The following is a 15,136-nucleotide window of genomic DNA, read 5'->3' on the forward strand; positions in this document are numbered from 1 at the left end:
AGTCCTGAACAGGAACCCTGGCTATATCAAACTGCCATGATCTAGGCATCCTAGAATATCTCCAAGACGATTGCCACATCACAGAACCATATCTTTTTCACTGTTGACAACCTTGTGCTGAACCTACAGGATGAAAGTTTTACCTGGGCAATGACAGCCTCATCAAGGGTGAGAAATGAGAGCCTGGTCACCAGGAACTCCATGCCCAGAGAAGAAGTGGATCTGTTTCTCCCCTGATTTTTGAAGAGAAGTTTGGGGTCCAGCACACCCCCATCCTGCCTCCAGTATCATGTGATGGTCTCTTCTGCATCTGTCCTCCCAAACCTTTTTGGATGAAAAAGCCTGACCAATTTTCAGTGGAATGATTTTGCTCCTTCCTGTGTTGGTCAGAGGTGCTGGGACAGTGTGATTTCTGAGTGATTTCCTACAGTGTTGATTCTTCCCTCTAGGTTGGGAGGCAGTAACCACCATCTCAGGAATTCTCAATAAATTTTTATTACTTAAAAAAAAAAAAATTGGAAGGATGCCTAGGTGGCTAAGTCGGTTAAGCATCCAACTCTTGATTTCAGCTCAGGTCATGATTTCGTGGTCTTGAGATCAAGGCCCACATTGGGCTCTGTGCCGAGCATGGAGCCTGCTTAAGATTATTTTTCTCCCTCTCTCTTGCCCCTCACACACACGCTAAGAAAAAAAAAATTATTACATTTAATACATTTAACACATGCAAAGCATTTGGAACAGTGCCGTAAATGTTGGGTTATTATTATTCTTACCACCATCACCATCCCTTCCCCTACCCCTCCCATTTCTCTGGACTTAAAGTAAAACCTCATTTCTCTTTGATTCCTAGGATTTTGTTTTCATTTTCATGCTTCATATTACAAACTATTGTATCTCCCTCCTGTCCCCTATTAGTCCCTCTCCTAAATCTCATTCATTGAGAATCAGTCTGTATGTTCTAAGAGCTGGAGGTGACCAATGAAAGGCTGATTGTGAAACCATCCATCATGCAGCCCCTTCATTACAGGTGTCCTTAAAATTCCCCCTGATGTGGTCTCATAGGCTTCTCTTGTGCATTATTAAATTGTGATGATAAATGAGTATGACCGGGTATGTTATTCTTTCCCTGGAGATGTAACTCTTGTAGATGTGGTCTCCTTGGAAATGTTTTCCCATAGGCAAATCTTTGGCAGAGTCATTGCCAATCTAAGAATCCAGATTTCCCAGTCAGTGGGTACTTGAAAAATACAAAGTTCTGAAAGCTAGGAAATTATAGACTTCTGAGGGAGTTATAGTATAATTATAAAGGAAGGAGGGCAGTCTCTGTGCAGGATATCTAATTGTTCTTATGAGGAAGCTGGTTCACATTTTAGAGGAAAACATTCTTGTGTGTATACCAGGGAATTTAGGAGTTTACCTTTGATACTGTATGAGAATGAGTTGGCTAAATATCAAATGATTTTCTTTTTCTTTAAAATAAAAAAAAAAACAGAATGGTGAGTGGAAGAGGAAGGGAGGCATCAGAAAAGCAGTTGCTAAATCCTGAAAGGGATTAGAGGTCAGGATATTTACATTTGCTCCCTTTCTTTCATTTTCCAGGACAGGATTTTTATTGTTTGGAATATATGGAAAAATCATATGCTTTCAGAATTGAAAGCAAGTTCTTTTACTAATTGCCACTCCATTTCACAGATGAAGAAACTGATGCTATCCTAAGAGGATAACTGTCCAAGATCTAAACCTATTTGATGTGAGGGTAGAGACTTTAACATGGCTCCACATACTCCTGGTGCAGTGTTTATTGTAGGATCTCCTTTCCTGCCACCTTTCACACTTGTATTCCAGTCACACTCATTTTCTTTTCCTTCCTCAAGTATTCCAACTTACTCCTTGCTTGGGGCCTTTGGCCATTCTCCCTCACCTGTCATGACTGGCTCCCTGCTGCTCAGACTTCTTCCCAACAGCTTTCTCACCACCTGGCTCTCTCCATCACGTTGCTCTAGTTTAAGTTCTGCATAGCAGTTGGCTATGATAGAGTTGGCTGATGGAGTTTTTTGCACTTTATCTTTATTGTTTATATCTCCATTTGGAATGTCTGCTAAGAGCCATCATGCTATATTTCCAGCACAGAACAGTGCCCAGCAAATGGAAGACCTCCAACAAACATTGTATTAAAATAGAGTGAACTGGACAGAAGTCAGGAGCAATGGATAGGTTTCTTTGGTGGTTTCTTGGTCAAGTGAGACGTCATGTAGAGAGAAGTGAAATTGTGGTCTAGATTAGCACTGTTCCGTAGACATAGAACACAAGCCACAATTTTAGACTTTCTAGTAACTATATTGGGAAAAAAATGAAATTGTGAAATTAATTTTAATGATGTACTTTATTTAACCCAATATATCCAAAACATTTTCATTTTAACATATAAAAAATTATTAGTAAAGTATTTGCTTTCTTTTTTTTTTTTTCATACCCGGTCTTTGAAACCCTGCATATAATTTGTACTTAACAACACATCTCAATGTTGACACTGCATTTTGTCAGAAGTACTTGATTTGCATTTATATTTCATAAAATTTACACTTGAAAAATGAGATTCACATTCTTAAAATTTTTATAATAACTGAGTTGTTCATTTTTACATTTAAATTAGTGAAAATAGAATAAAAATTTAAAATTCACTTCCTCAGTCATACTAGCAACATTTCGAGTGCTCAATGCCACAAATGCAAGTGGCTGCACAGATCTCTATTGGTTGCACCAGACTACTGATTTTGAAGTCGCTTAGCCCTTCCTGTCCTGCATCAGCCGTATGGTATAGAGCCTGGTATGTGGGGCAGAGCACTAGGGCCTTGTGCCAGGATAGATGACTGCCTCTAGCCCACCAGTTTCTTGGCCATCATGTTAAGAAATAGGATTTGTTGGGGCGCCTGGGTGGCTCAGTTGGTTAACCATCCGACTTCGGCTCAGGTCATGATCTCACAGTCTGTGAGTTTGAGCCCCGCGTCCGGCTCTGTGTCGACAGCTCAGAGCCTGGAGCCTGCTTCAGATTCTGTGTCTCGCTCTGTCTCTGCCCCTCCCCTGCTCATGCTCTGTCACTCTCTGTCTCAAAAATAAATAAAACATTTAAAAAAGAAAAAGAAAAAGAAATAGGACTTGCTGTATCCTTTTAAGACATTGAAAGTAAAGTTGCTTTATTCTGATTTGTTCCAGAAGGGCAAAATCAGAGAATTCTCCCAGTGCCCACAGAAAACACATAGTCCAGGGCTGAGCACAGCACAGTACACACATGTGCACATCTTTCGAGGCATCAGACTCACAGAGCTTCTCAGCGCTTAGAAAACACAAAGAGAATCACAGACAGCAAAGGGTCTGACTCCAGAGCAGCCCTGCTCAAGTGACTGACGTTGAGTGAGCTGCATGTCGTACATGTGCCCCATAGAGGCACTGAAAGTTTATCTGTATGGGAAGACTTTTTTTTCTCATTCTCTGCAAGGCCCTGAACTAATACTCCTTAGAATAGTGTTTTGAGATCCTTACCCCTTCTATGTGCCATCTCATTCTGACTTCTGCTGCAATCTTAGCCTTGGCAGCACTGCATCTCCCTTAGTTACCAGGAAGCTTAATGATGCAGGGGGCAGAGATGTTATTTCTCCCAGTTTTCCTACACTTGTCCAGGAGGCCTGGGTATTGTGCTGTGAGCTGATTCTAACAGCAACCCTAAAGGAAATTACTTCGTGGTGTGTGCATCCCTTGGGAGAAGAACAAGGGTCAGCATTATACACTGAAACATTGGATGTCACAGGCTTTGGTCATGGCTCTAAGTTAATTATCAAGTGACAGTGTTTCTCTTCTAAGAACATTAGCAGAGTAACTCTAATTGAGATATCCAGGGTGTAGAATCCCAGATAGCCAGGGTACCTGATGAATAGACAAAAGCTAAAGTTTGCTATGGAAAAAACAGTCTAAAATCCTCACAGTTTGTAGGTAGCAATCTTCCCAAATGAACAAGCTATCAGGAATGGAATCCTTAGGATACTTTCCTACTTAAATTCCCTCTGTACAACCCCTGGATGGCACTAGACAATCTGGTACCCTTCTGTTTTCATTTTCTTTCAAGTCACTTTTTTTTTTAATGTTTATTATTTTTGAGAGAGAGAGACAGAGAAACAAAGACCATGCAGGGAAGGGGCAGAGAGAGAGGGAGGCACAAAATCAGAAGCAGGCTCCAGGCTCTGAGCTGTCAGCACGAGCCTGATGCAGGGCTCGCACTCACAGACCACGAGATTATGACCTGAGCTGTAGTCGGCCGCTCAACCAACTGAGCCACCCAGGAGCCCCTCAAGTCACTTTTATAAAGAACCTACTGTGTGCTGGGAATTATGCTAGGCATAGGGAATGAAAGGACATGAACCCCTCTGTCCAAGAGTTCCCAGGCTAGTAGAGAGAGAGGCTTCACACAGAAATTAGAGTATAAATGTGATGAATGTGATCCTTTATCATTCAGAGTGTCTGCTACATGTATGGCTCTGTGGAAAACTCTGGGAATACAGAGATATGAGACATAATCTCTGCTCACCAGAAGCTTATAGTATAATCAAGAAAAGTACAGAAGACGTAAAGAAGATAGTGTGGTATAAGATACACTAAAATGTCACAGGTCAAGCCATGTTCTTAAATCCAGATTAACTAGTAATAAAGCTGACTTTTGATACAACTTCTGACTCCTCTATATATGTTTTAATTGGTTCCAAACATGGAGAGAGGCAATGATTAGTCCCCATAACCAGCACCACAATCCAAGGAGATGATGACAACCAGCCTTTTGTACTTCATAAAGTGTTTCCCATCCCAAATGTCTTTTGTCATATGGGCAACCCTGTTGATAGGCATCATTTTTGTCACTATGTTGCCATTAAGGAAATGGAAACCCAAAGAAGCCAAATGTGCTCAAGATCCCACAAGGAACTTGGACCCAAGTCTACTTACTCTGAGTTCAATATCTTTCTCAGAATGTCACAGCCTCCCATAGTTTACCTAAGTCACAGTTCTTGCAGTGGGAAACTGTGAGATCCACTGAGGATAGTTGTTTCATCTGATTGTGTGTTTTTTCTTCTTGGAGTTTTTCAACTTCAGTCAGTGAACTCCTTCAGCCTTTCCCTTGCAGTATATCTCATTTTGTTTTAGCAGCTCTGGTGTTTGGTCTTTTTGTCCACCACCACCCATTTCCGGGTCTGCTTAAAGAAATAAACAGTAGCAGGATAGAGGTATTGGCTCCCAAGTCAGATATTGGCTGGATGAAATTGGGGTACAGAAATGTTGCAATCCTTTGAGGCAATGGGCCATTCCTTTTATAAGCCTATGAATCTGTAGTTCATTTAGCCTCATTATTTCTTAGTTAACAAGCTCTGGTTGTGCCATCCTTATGGCTTTATTTTTAGAAGTCTTAGATTATTATAGCAACTGTGAAAAAGGATGGGAAACGAAATCTGGCTCCCAGTATACATCCTGCTTATTTCTTGAATTAAATTTGCCTTCATCGAGCCCTCAGAGGATGTTGCACCCACCCCTGCTATTGATTGAAAGCTGCTACCGTCACACGGTTGGTTGTTGATGGGGCTGTCAGGTGATAGAGATGTTTCAGGGTACTGCCAGTCCTCCTCCTTATCCAGTTGTTTGTTCTTGGTACCAGCTGGATGTGGGAGGGTAGAGGTGGAAAAGACCAGGTAGGAAGCATGGATAACTGTGACATTTCCTTGCCAAGTGAAACCTTAACAATTTGTGTTGAATCTGATGTTCTAGTCACGGCACTTATGCCTTGTTCAAGCTAATATGACAAGAGAAAGAGATTGTAATGGGACAACCCCACTGTACATCAAAGAGTGGCAATGATCTCAGGAAGTAAATAAAGATGGAAAACTATTGGGCTGCATCAGAGTAGCAAAAGGGCAGGGATGTTTCTCTCACACTATGGTTGATTATAGAAAAGCTCTGAGGGAATTGTAGAGGAAAAGCTAGAGTACTGACCATGAAAGATGTGAACTTAGGTTTTACTGCTGCTTCCTGGGTCCTACAGCAACCATTTCTCCCCACATGCCCTGCTGCTGTCTCTGAGGGCCTTGCCTGCTGTCTTCTCCCCTGCCCTCACCTTGGACTTCTGCCTTTGTTTCTCTACCTGGCACACCGGTTTCCTTGGACATTAGAACCCTGCCATAAATCGATCTCAGGATTGCCTACTAAGCTCCTGTCCACATTTTCCCCTAGGGAACTGAATTCTGTTTCCCATAAATCCTCAGCCTTGAGGGCCTTTCCTCAACAGACTGTTCACCCACAGCTGTGACAGGAAAGCCACCTTGGTCTTGAGTCTTGGGTACTGGTTAAACTCCACACTTGATCTCTCATCACCTATCCAGACTAAGGCAGATATTACACATCCCTGTTGGACTTCCCAGGTTGTCAACAGCAGCATTTACTATAGCTAGTTATTTGTCTCCACCTCCTCCTCCTGCCTGGTGTTGGCTCTTCTTTCACATCCTCACAGGCTCATTGCTGAGGGGCTACCATGCCTTATTGCCAAGCTCATCCAACATAGCTCATTTTCCTTCAGTATGTATGGTATTTCAAAAGAAAAAAATGCAAGATGTGGTCATGGGACTGGTGAAGAAATCTGTTTTGCTTTTTATTTTGTTTCCTCAGAAGGAGGATATGACCCAGTGGAGGAGTCCAGAATGGAAGCGATAAAGAGTATTTTGAATAAGTTTAGCGTCCGAGAGTAATAAAGAATTAAGAATGCAGATAAAGGAATACAAGGAATTATTAGAAAAGGGATCATAGTTGAGTCTAGAATTATTATGAAAAAAATTCAAGGAGATAAGGGTGGTAGAAGGTCATGGAAGGAGATGAGAAAGAGGAGAAAAATAGGAAACAGAAAATGAGAGTTGAGAAGATGAAGGATTTTTTTAGTGACCCCTAATTCTGTAATTAGAGATCATAATGACGTGAGCAGTTTTATTTCCTATTCAGTACAATTTCCATAGAGAGTAAAAGCCCCCACAATCCCAGCATATAGGAATCTGAAAAGTCTAGTGGTTTGGCATTTGATGATTTGATATATCTTCTAAAATCCTGTTTTTCAACCACTGAGGCCATGTGCTAACTGCACAAGTAGACATTTTGGTTGAATTTTGGCAGAGGATTTGGGGCAGTGAGTGTATCAGAGACCAAAGATGTCTTAAGAAATGGAAGAGGAAGAAAAGTGAATCAAATGGCCATCAGACCACTGGTTGAATAACAAAGTTTGTTAAATTTGCTGAATCTGAAAGTCAAAACACTATGGTACAATGGATCTGTCCAATAATATTGAATTTTATATATATATTTATTTATATTATTATAATATATATGATAATATATTATTTATATCATATTGTGTATATTATATCATATATCATAATATATATTATTTATATCATATCATATCATATTATACAGAGAGAGAAAGAAGCAGGGTCACGGGTGCAGTCAGACCTTAGTGATGAGTTTTCAAGTTCATCAGGGACTCCTACAATAATGACATCAACTATTGGGTCTTAGTTGTTGCCATGGTTACTTAGATGCCACCAGGATAACCCTGATCATATTTATCCCATAACTGATGACATTTCAGAGGTGTGTTCCTTTGATTTGAAACCCAACTATAGGAAATACCCTCATTTTAAATTAAGTTTTATAGTGAAAAATTTTCTTCACACTAAGGAATAAAGAACTTTAAAATTATTTGAATAATATGGTAATTTCAGTAATTATGTGTACAGAACACATTTTAATAAGAAAATTTTAGTTTATGAAAAATATAATAGTTACATGTATTTTTTCCAGCTTTATTGAGATATAATTGAAATATACCATTGTGTGAGTTTAAGGTGTACAGTGTGTTGATTTCACACATTTATATATTGCAAAATAATTACCACCATAGTGTTAACTAACACCTGCATCAAATCATATAACATTATTTTTTGTTGTGAGAATATTTAATATCTACTTACTCTCTGCAACTTTCAAGTATGTAATACAATATTGTTAACTATATTCACCATGCTGTACATCAGATCTCAGGAACTTACTCATCTTAGAACTGGAAGTTTGTACTCTTTGACCAACATCTCCCCATTTCCCCCACCCTACCCCATACCCTTGGTAACCATCATTCTAATCTGTTCTATGAATTCAGCTTTTTTAGATTCTGCATATAAGTGAAATCATACAGTATTTATCTTTCTCCGACTTACTTCACTTAGCAAAATACCCTAAGGTCCATCCATGTTGTTGCAAGCAGCAAGATGTCCTTTCTTGTGGCTGAATAATACTCGTGTGTGTGTGTGTGTGTGTGTGTGTGTGTGTGTGTGTGTGTATACACACATACATACTATATCTTCTTTATCTGTTTATCTGTTGACTGACACGTTGTTTCCATATTGTGGCTATTGTGAATAATGCTGCAGTGAATATGTGAGTGATCTCAAATATTTGAGATCCTATTTTCACTTTTTTTTTACTATACACCCAGAAGTGGGGTTGCTGGATGATATGATAATACTACTTTTAATTTTTCAAGGAACCTCCATACTGTTTTTCATAGTGGCTGTATCAGTGTACGTTCTTACCATCAGTGTATAAGGGTTCCCTTTTCTCTGCATCCTTGTCAACGCTTCTCATCTCTTATCTTTTTGATGATAGCCATTCTAACAGATATGAGGTGTTTTTCATTATGGTTTTGATTTGTATTTCCCTGATGATTCGTGATGTTGAGCACCTTTTCATGTACCTACTAGCCATCTGTATGTCATCTTTGGAAAAACGTCTGTTTAATTCCTCTGCCCATTTTTTAACTTTTAGTTTTATTGAGATATAATTGGCACATATCTCTGTGTAAGTTTAAAGTGTACAGCATAATGACTTTCATATATTGCAAAATAATGACCACAATAAGTTTAGTTAACTTCCATCATCTCATATAGATACAAAAGGAAAACAAGTTTTTTTTCCATGTGATGAGAACTTTTAAGATTTATTGTCTTAGTAATGTTCAAATATATCATACAGAAGAGTTAATTACAGTCATGTACATTACATCCCCCTACTTATTTATCTTATAACTGGAAGTTTGTACCTTTCACCACATATATCCAATTCCCCCACCCCACCTCTGGTTACCACAAATCTGATCTCTTTTTCTATGAGTTTAGTTCTTTTTTTTTAGATCCCACGTCTAAGTGAAATCATGCAGTATTTTCCTTTTTCTGTATCACTTATTTCACTTAGCATAATGCCTTCAAGGTTCATCCATGTTGCTGCAAATGACAAGATTTCTCTTTTTATGGTTGAATACTATTCCATTGTATGTGCGCGTGCATATGCACATGCATGCACACACACACATATACACACTGCATTTTCTTTATTGATTCATCTGTCAGTGGACACTTAGGTTGTTTCCATTTCTTGGCTATTGTAAATAATGTTTCTATGAACATAAGGATACAGATATCTCTTTGACATAGTAATTTTGTTTCCTTTGGATATATATAACCAGGAGTGGGATTGCTGGATTATATGGTAGTTCCATTTTAAATTTTTTGAGGAACCTCCATACTCTTGTCCAAAGTGGCTGTACTAATTTGCAATCCCACCAGCAGTACACAAGGGTTCCCTTTTCTCTACATTCTTGCCAACACTTTTTATCTCTTATCTTTTTAATGCTAGCCATTCTAAAAGGTGTGAGGTAATACATCGTTATGGCTTTGATTTGCAATTCTCTAAGGATAGTGATGTTAAGGACCTTTTCACCCACTTCTATATTTTCTTTAGAAAAATGTCTAGTCAATTCTTCTTTCATTTTCTAATCAGATTTTTTTTTTTGCTATTCAGTTGTTGGAGTTATTTATATATCTTGGATATTAACCCCTTATAGATATATGGTTTGCAAATACTTTTTTCCCATTCTATAGGTTGCCTTTTCATTTTGTTGATGGCTTCCTTTGCTGTGCAGAATCTTTTAAATTGGATGCAGTTCCACTTGTTTATTTTTGCTTTTGTTTTTTTTGTTGTTGTTGTTAAATCCAAAAAAAAAAAAAATCATTGCTAAGATGGGTGTCAGTAAGTTTTTCCCTATGTTTCTTTCTACAAGTTTTATGGTTTCAGGTCTTTTGTTTAAGGCTTTAATCCATTTTGAGTTGATTTTTGTGTGTGATGTCAGGAGTTACATGTATTTTTAAAATGTTTTTTTTTTTCACATTCACCATTTTATTTAATCCTCATAACTATCTGAATAGCCCTGGTTTGCAAAAGAGGATTGGAACTCAGAGACATGATAATATTGGAGATCCAACATGGCAGAGAAGTAGGTGGACTCAAAGTTCTCTCATCCCTCAAACACAGCAGTGTTGAGGCCAAAGGACTTTGAATTCCAAGAGTCTGGGCTGCAAACTCCAGTAGCCCACAGGGACAACCTGGCTGGCCATAGATGCATGATTATGAACTGGGAGAGAGAAAACAGGCAGGGTAGGCATGCAGGAGAGGGATCCCCTTCTGCAGAGAGACAAAGAGAAGAGAAAGAGAGACTGTGAAAGTGTAGGACAGTATCTGGACAAGAGAAAAACCATGGACCGGGGACAGAGAAGGATCCAATCTCTAACTGCAGGCCTTTGTCCAGATTAAGGCCAGCTGTCCTGTTTGTGCACCTGGGGAGGAGGGGAGCCAGCCCCGGGCTCAGTAACTAATTCAGAGGTGCAGTCTGCAGTGGGAGAAAGCAATCCCCACTCTGGGGATTGTACCGGAGTGCTGTGGAAAGAAGGTATATAGCTGTTCAAAGGACAAAGGTCCCTGCTTGCACCCCTCAGCCAAAGGCCATTTATTGGTGTGACAGAGCAGCACTTCCTCAGAACTGGGGCACACAGAGCAGGACCATTAAGACATCGGGGTTTAAATCCCAGCCAAATGCCAGGGAGGAGCGGGAGTCGAGGAGTGAGACAATCTGCCTCGTTCACGCCCGTTGCACAGTGAGGACAGCCTGAACAGAGTGGTTTAAGACACCCAGTCCGGGGAGGAGAGACAGGTGTTGCCATTTTTCTCCCCATCACCAACAAAGTGTGGGGCTCCAGGGAATGGACAAAGGGCCCACAATGGAGGCGGTACCTGCCTATGCCAAACCATGCCCCTCCATGTCTGGTAACTGCATATCCACCAGAGATTGATGCTGACCAACCAGACAGCCCCTCCTCCAGTCCACAGTTGCCCCTGGTTCCAGGGCACTCAGCAGTTTTGCATTTTCTGATTTAATTCTTGGGCAGTTCTTATTATATATAATTTTTTTCCTTCTTTTCTCCTTATTTCTTCCCTCTTCTAGTCTGCTTATTCTGGTTGTTGGTTTGTTTAAGCAGACATAATTAATCTATTATCTTTATACCTATTCTATATCTCCTTCTTTATTTTCCTCTCTCTCTGGATAAACTGTGTAGCTCCTCTGCCTGGTCAATTTTCTTTTCTTTTCCCCCCACCTCTGTCATTTCTCTCTTTGCATGGGATAAGGCCTCTTCTACTAACACCACCCCCACCCCATTGTTTTTGTTGTTGTTTTATTGTTTTGTGTGTGTTTGGTTTTTTGTTATTTTTTGCTTGTTTTGTTTTGTTTGTTTTATTTTTTTCCAGGGCTACTTCAACAAAGAAATCAAAGCACACCTGGTGGAGGGTCCAAAACATCACTACGAGTAGGGATATAAAGCAACCAGAGCCACAACAAGAGAGCAACTAACACACTCCAAAAAAACACCTCTGGCAGAGCCAGGCCCTGGACAGTGTATGGCCCCTCTTTAATATAGTAGTGCTCGCAGGTGCAGGACACATAACAAGCTTTTAAAACACATAAGGGACAGAAAACTAGCCAAAAGGATGAAATAGAAGAATTCTCCTCAAAAGAAATTCCAGGAAGAAATGACAGCTAAGGAATTGCTCAAAACAGATATAAACAATATAACTGAACAAGAATTTAGAATAGTAGTCATAAGATTAATTGCTGGACGTGAAAAAAAGCATAGAAGACAGCAGAGACTCTATTGCTGCAGAGATCAAGGAACTAAAAAATAGTCATGATTAATTTAACAATGCTGTAAATGAGGTGCAAAATAACCTGCAGGTGGTGACAGCCAGAATTGAGGAGGCAGAGGGGAGAATAGGTGAAATAGAAGATAAAATTATGAGAAGAGATGAAGCTGAGAAAGAGATAAAAAAAAAATTCTGGATCATGAGGGGAGAATTAGGGAACTAAGTGACTCAATGAAATGGAACAATATTGCTATCATAGGAGTTCCAGAAGAAAAAGAGAGAAAGGAGCTGAAGGTGTGCTTGAACAAATCATAGCTGAAAACTTCCCCAATCTGGGGAAGGAAACAGACATTGAAATCCAGGAGGCACAGAGAACTCCCTTCAGACGTAACTTGAATTGATCTTCTGCACGACGTGTCATAGTGAAACTGGCAAAATACAAACATAAAGAGAGAATTCTGAAAGCAGCCAGGGATAAACGGGCCTTAATCTACAGGGGTAGACACAAAGGTAGTAGCAGACCTAGCACTCCTTTCTGGAGTGGCAGGAAATTTTCAATGTGATGAATAGAAAAAAATATGCAGCCAAGAATCCTTTATCCAGCAAGCCTGTCATTCAGAATAGAAGGACAGATAAAGGTTTTCCCAAACAAACAAAAACTGAAGGAATTTATCACCACTAAACCAGCCCTACAAGAGATCCTAAGGGAGACTCTCTGAGTATTGCAAATACCACAGAGACACCACTACAAACATGAAACCTACAGATAACACAATGACTCTAAACCCATATCTTTCAATAATAACACTGAATGTAAATGGACTAAATGCTCCAGTCAAAAGATATAGGGTATCAGAATGGATAAAAAAAAAAATAACGCCCATCTATTTACTCTCTGCAAGAGACCCATTTTATTTTTTTTCCCAATATATGAAGTTTATTGTCAAATTGGTTTCCATACAACACCCAGTGCTCATCCCAAAAGGTGCCCTCCTCAATACCCATCACCCACCCCCTATCAACCCTCAGTTTGTTCTCAGTTTTTAAGTCTCTTATGCTTTGGCTCTCTTCCACTCTAACCTCTTTTTTTTTTTCTTCCCCTCCCCCATGGGTTTCTGTTAAGTTTCTCAGGATCCACATAAGAGTGAAAACATATGGCATCTGTCTTTCTCTGTATGGCTTATTTCACTTAGCATTACACTCTCCAGTTCCATCCATGTTGCTACAAAGGGCCATATTTCATTCTTTCTCATTGCCACGTAGTACTCCATTGTGTATATAAACCACAATTTCTTTATCCATTCATCAGTTGATGGACATTTAGGCTCTTTCCATAAATTAGCTATTGTTGAGAGTGATGCTATAAACATTGGGGTACAAGTGCCCCTAGGCATCAGTACTCCTGTATCCCTTGGGTAAATTCCTAGCAGTGCTATTGCTGGGTCATAGGGTAGGTCTATTTTTAATTTTCTGAGGAACCTCCACACTGTTTTCCAGAGCGGCTGCACCAATTTGCATTCCCACCAACAGTGCAAGAGGGTTCCCGTTTCTCCACATCCTCACCAGCATCTATAATCTCCTGATTTGTTCATTTTGGCCACTCTGACTGGCATGAGGTGATATCTGAGTGTGGTTTTGATTTGTATTTCCCTGATGAGGAGCTATGTTGAGCATCTTTTCATGTGCCTTTTGGCCATCTGGATGTCTTCTTTAGAGAAGTGTCTATTCATGTTTTCTGCCCATTTCTTCACTGGGTTATTTGTTTTTCGGGTGTGGAGTTTGGTGAGCTCTTTATAGATTTTGGATACTAGCCCTTTGTCCGATATGTCATTTGCAAATATAAGAGACCCATTTTAGACCTGAGGACGCCTTCAGATTGAAAGTGAGGGGATGGAGAACCATCTATCATGCTATTGGAAGTCAAAAGAAAGCTGGAGTAGCCATATTTATGTCAGACAAACTAGATTTTAAACTAACGACTGTAACAAGGGATGAAGAAGGACAGTATATGATAATTATGGGGCCTATACATCAGGAAGAGCTAACAATTATAAATGTTTATGCATCCAATTCGGAAGTACCCAAATATGTAAAATAATTACAAACATAAGCAGTCTTATTGATAAAAATGTAATTGCAGGGGACTTTAATACTCCACTTATGGCAATGGACAGATCATCTAGGCAGAAAATCGATAAAGAAGCAATGGCTCTGAATGATTCATTGGGTCAGATGGACTTGACAGATACATTCAGAACTTTTCATCCCAAAGCAACAGACTACACATTCTTTTCAAGTGCACATGAACATTGTCCAAGATAGATCACACAATGGGTCACAAAAAGGCCGTCAATAAATATAAAAGAATTGAGATCATACCATACACATTTTCAGATCACAATGCTATGAAGCTTAAAACCAACCACAGGAAAAAGTCTGGAAAACCTCCAAATGCATAGACATTAAAGAACATCCTACTAAAGAACAAATGGGTCAACCAGGCATTTAAAGAAGAAATTAAAAAATATATGGAAACAATTAAAAATGAAAACACTACACTCCAAACCCTTTGGGAGGCAGCAAAGGCAGTCCTAAGAGGAAAATACATTGCCATCCAGGCCTATCTCTAGAAACAAGAAAAATCCAAAATACAAAACCTAACAGAATACCTAAAGGAACTAGAAGCAGAACAACAAAGAAACCCCAAGGCCAGCAGAAGAGAAATAATAAAGATTAGAGCAGAAATAATATAGAATCCAAAAAAAACCCCAAAAAACAGTAGAACAGATCAATGAAACTAAGAGCTGTTTTTTTTTGAAAAAATAAACAAAATTGATAAACCCATAGCCAGACTTCTTGAAAAGAGAGAGGACCCAAATAGATAAAATCATGAATGAAATTGCACTTATCACAACCAATCCCTCAGAAATACAATTATCAGAGAAAACTGTGAAAAATTATGTGTCAACAAACTGAACAACCTGGAAGAAATGGACAAATTCCTAGACACCCACACACTGCCAAAACTCAAATG

At 39.4% G+C, this 15,136-nt stretch overlaps 1 protein-coding gene and 1 long non-coding RNA gene across 6 annotated transcripts in view; one reads left to right on the top strand and one right to left on the bottom strand.

The window, feature by feature from the left end:
• Positions 1-15,136, top strand: part of TMEM108 (transmembrane protein 108) — a 366,497-nt gene that overhangs the window by 210,146 nt on the left and 141,215 nt on the right. The gene's annotated exons all lie outside the window — the stretch shown is intronic.
• LOC125175624 (uncharacterized) overlaps positions 1-15,136 on the bottom strand; it is a 115,312-nt gene that overhangs the window by 46,189 nt on the left and 53,987 nt on the right. The gene's annotated exons all lie outside the window — the stretch shown is intronic.

Source organism: Prionailurus viverrinus, chromosome C2 (assembly GCF_022837055.1).
Source record: "Prionailurus viverrinus isolate Anna chromosome C2, UM_Priviv_1.0, whole genome shotgun sequence".
Lineage (NCBI taxonomy): Eukaryota > Metazoa > Chordata > Mammalia > Carnivora > Felidae > Prionailurus > Prionailurus viverrinus.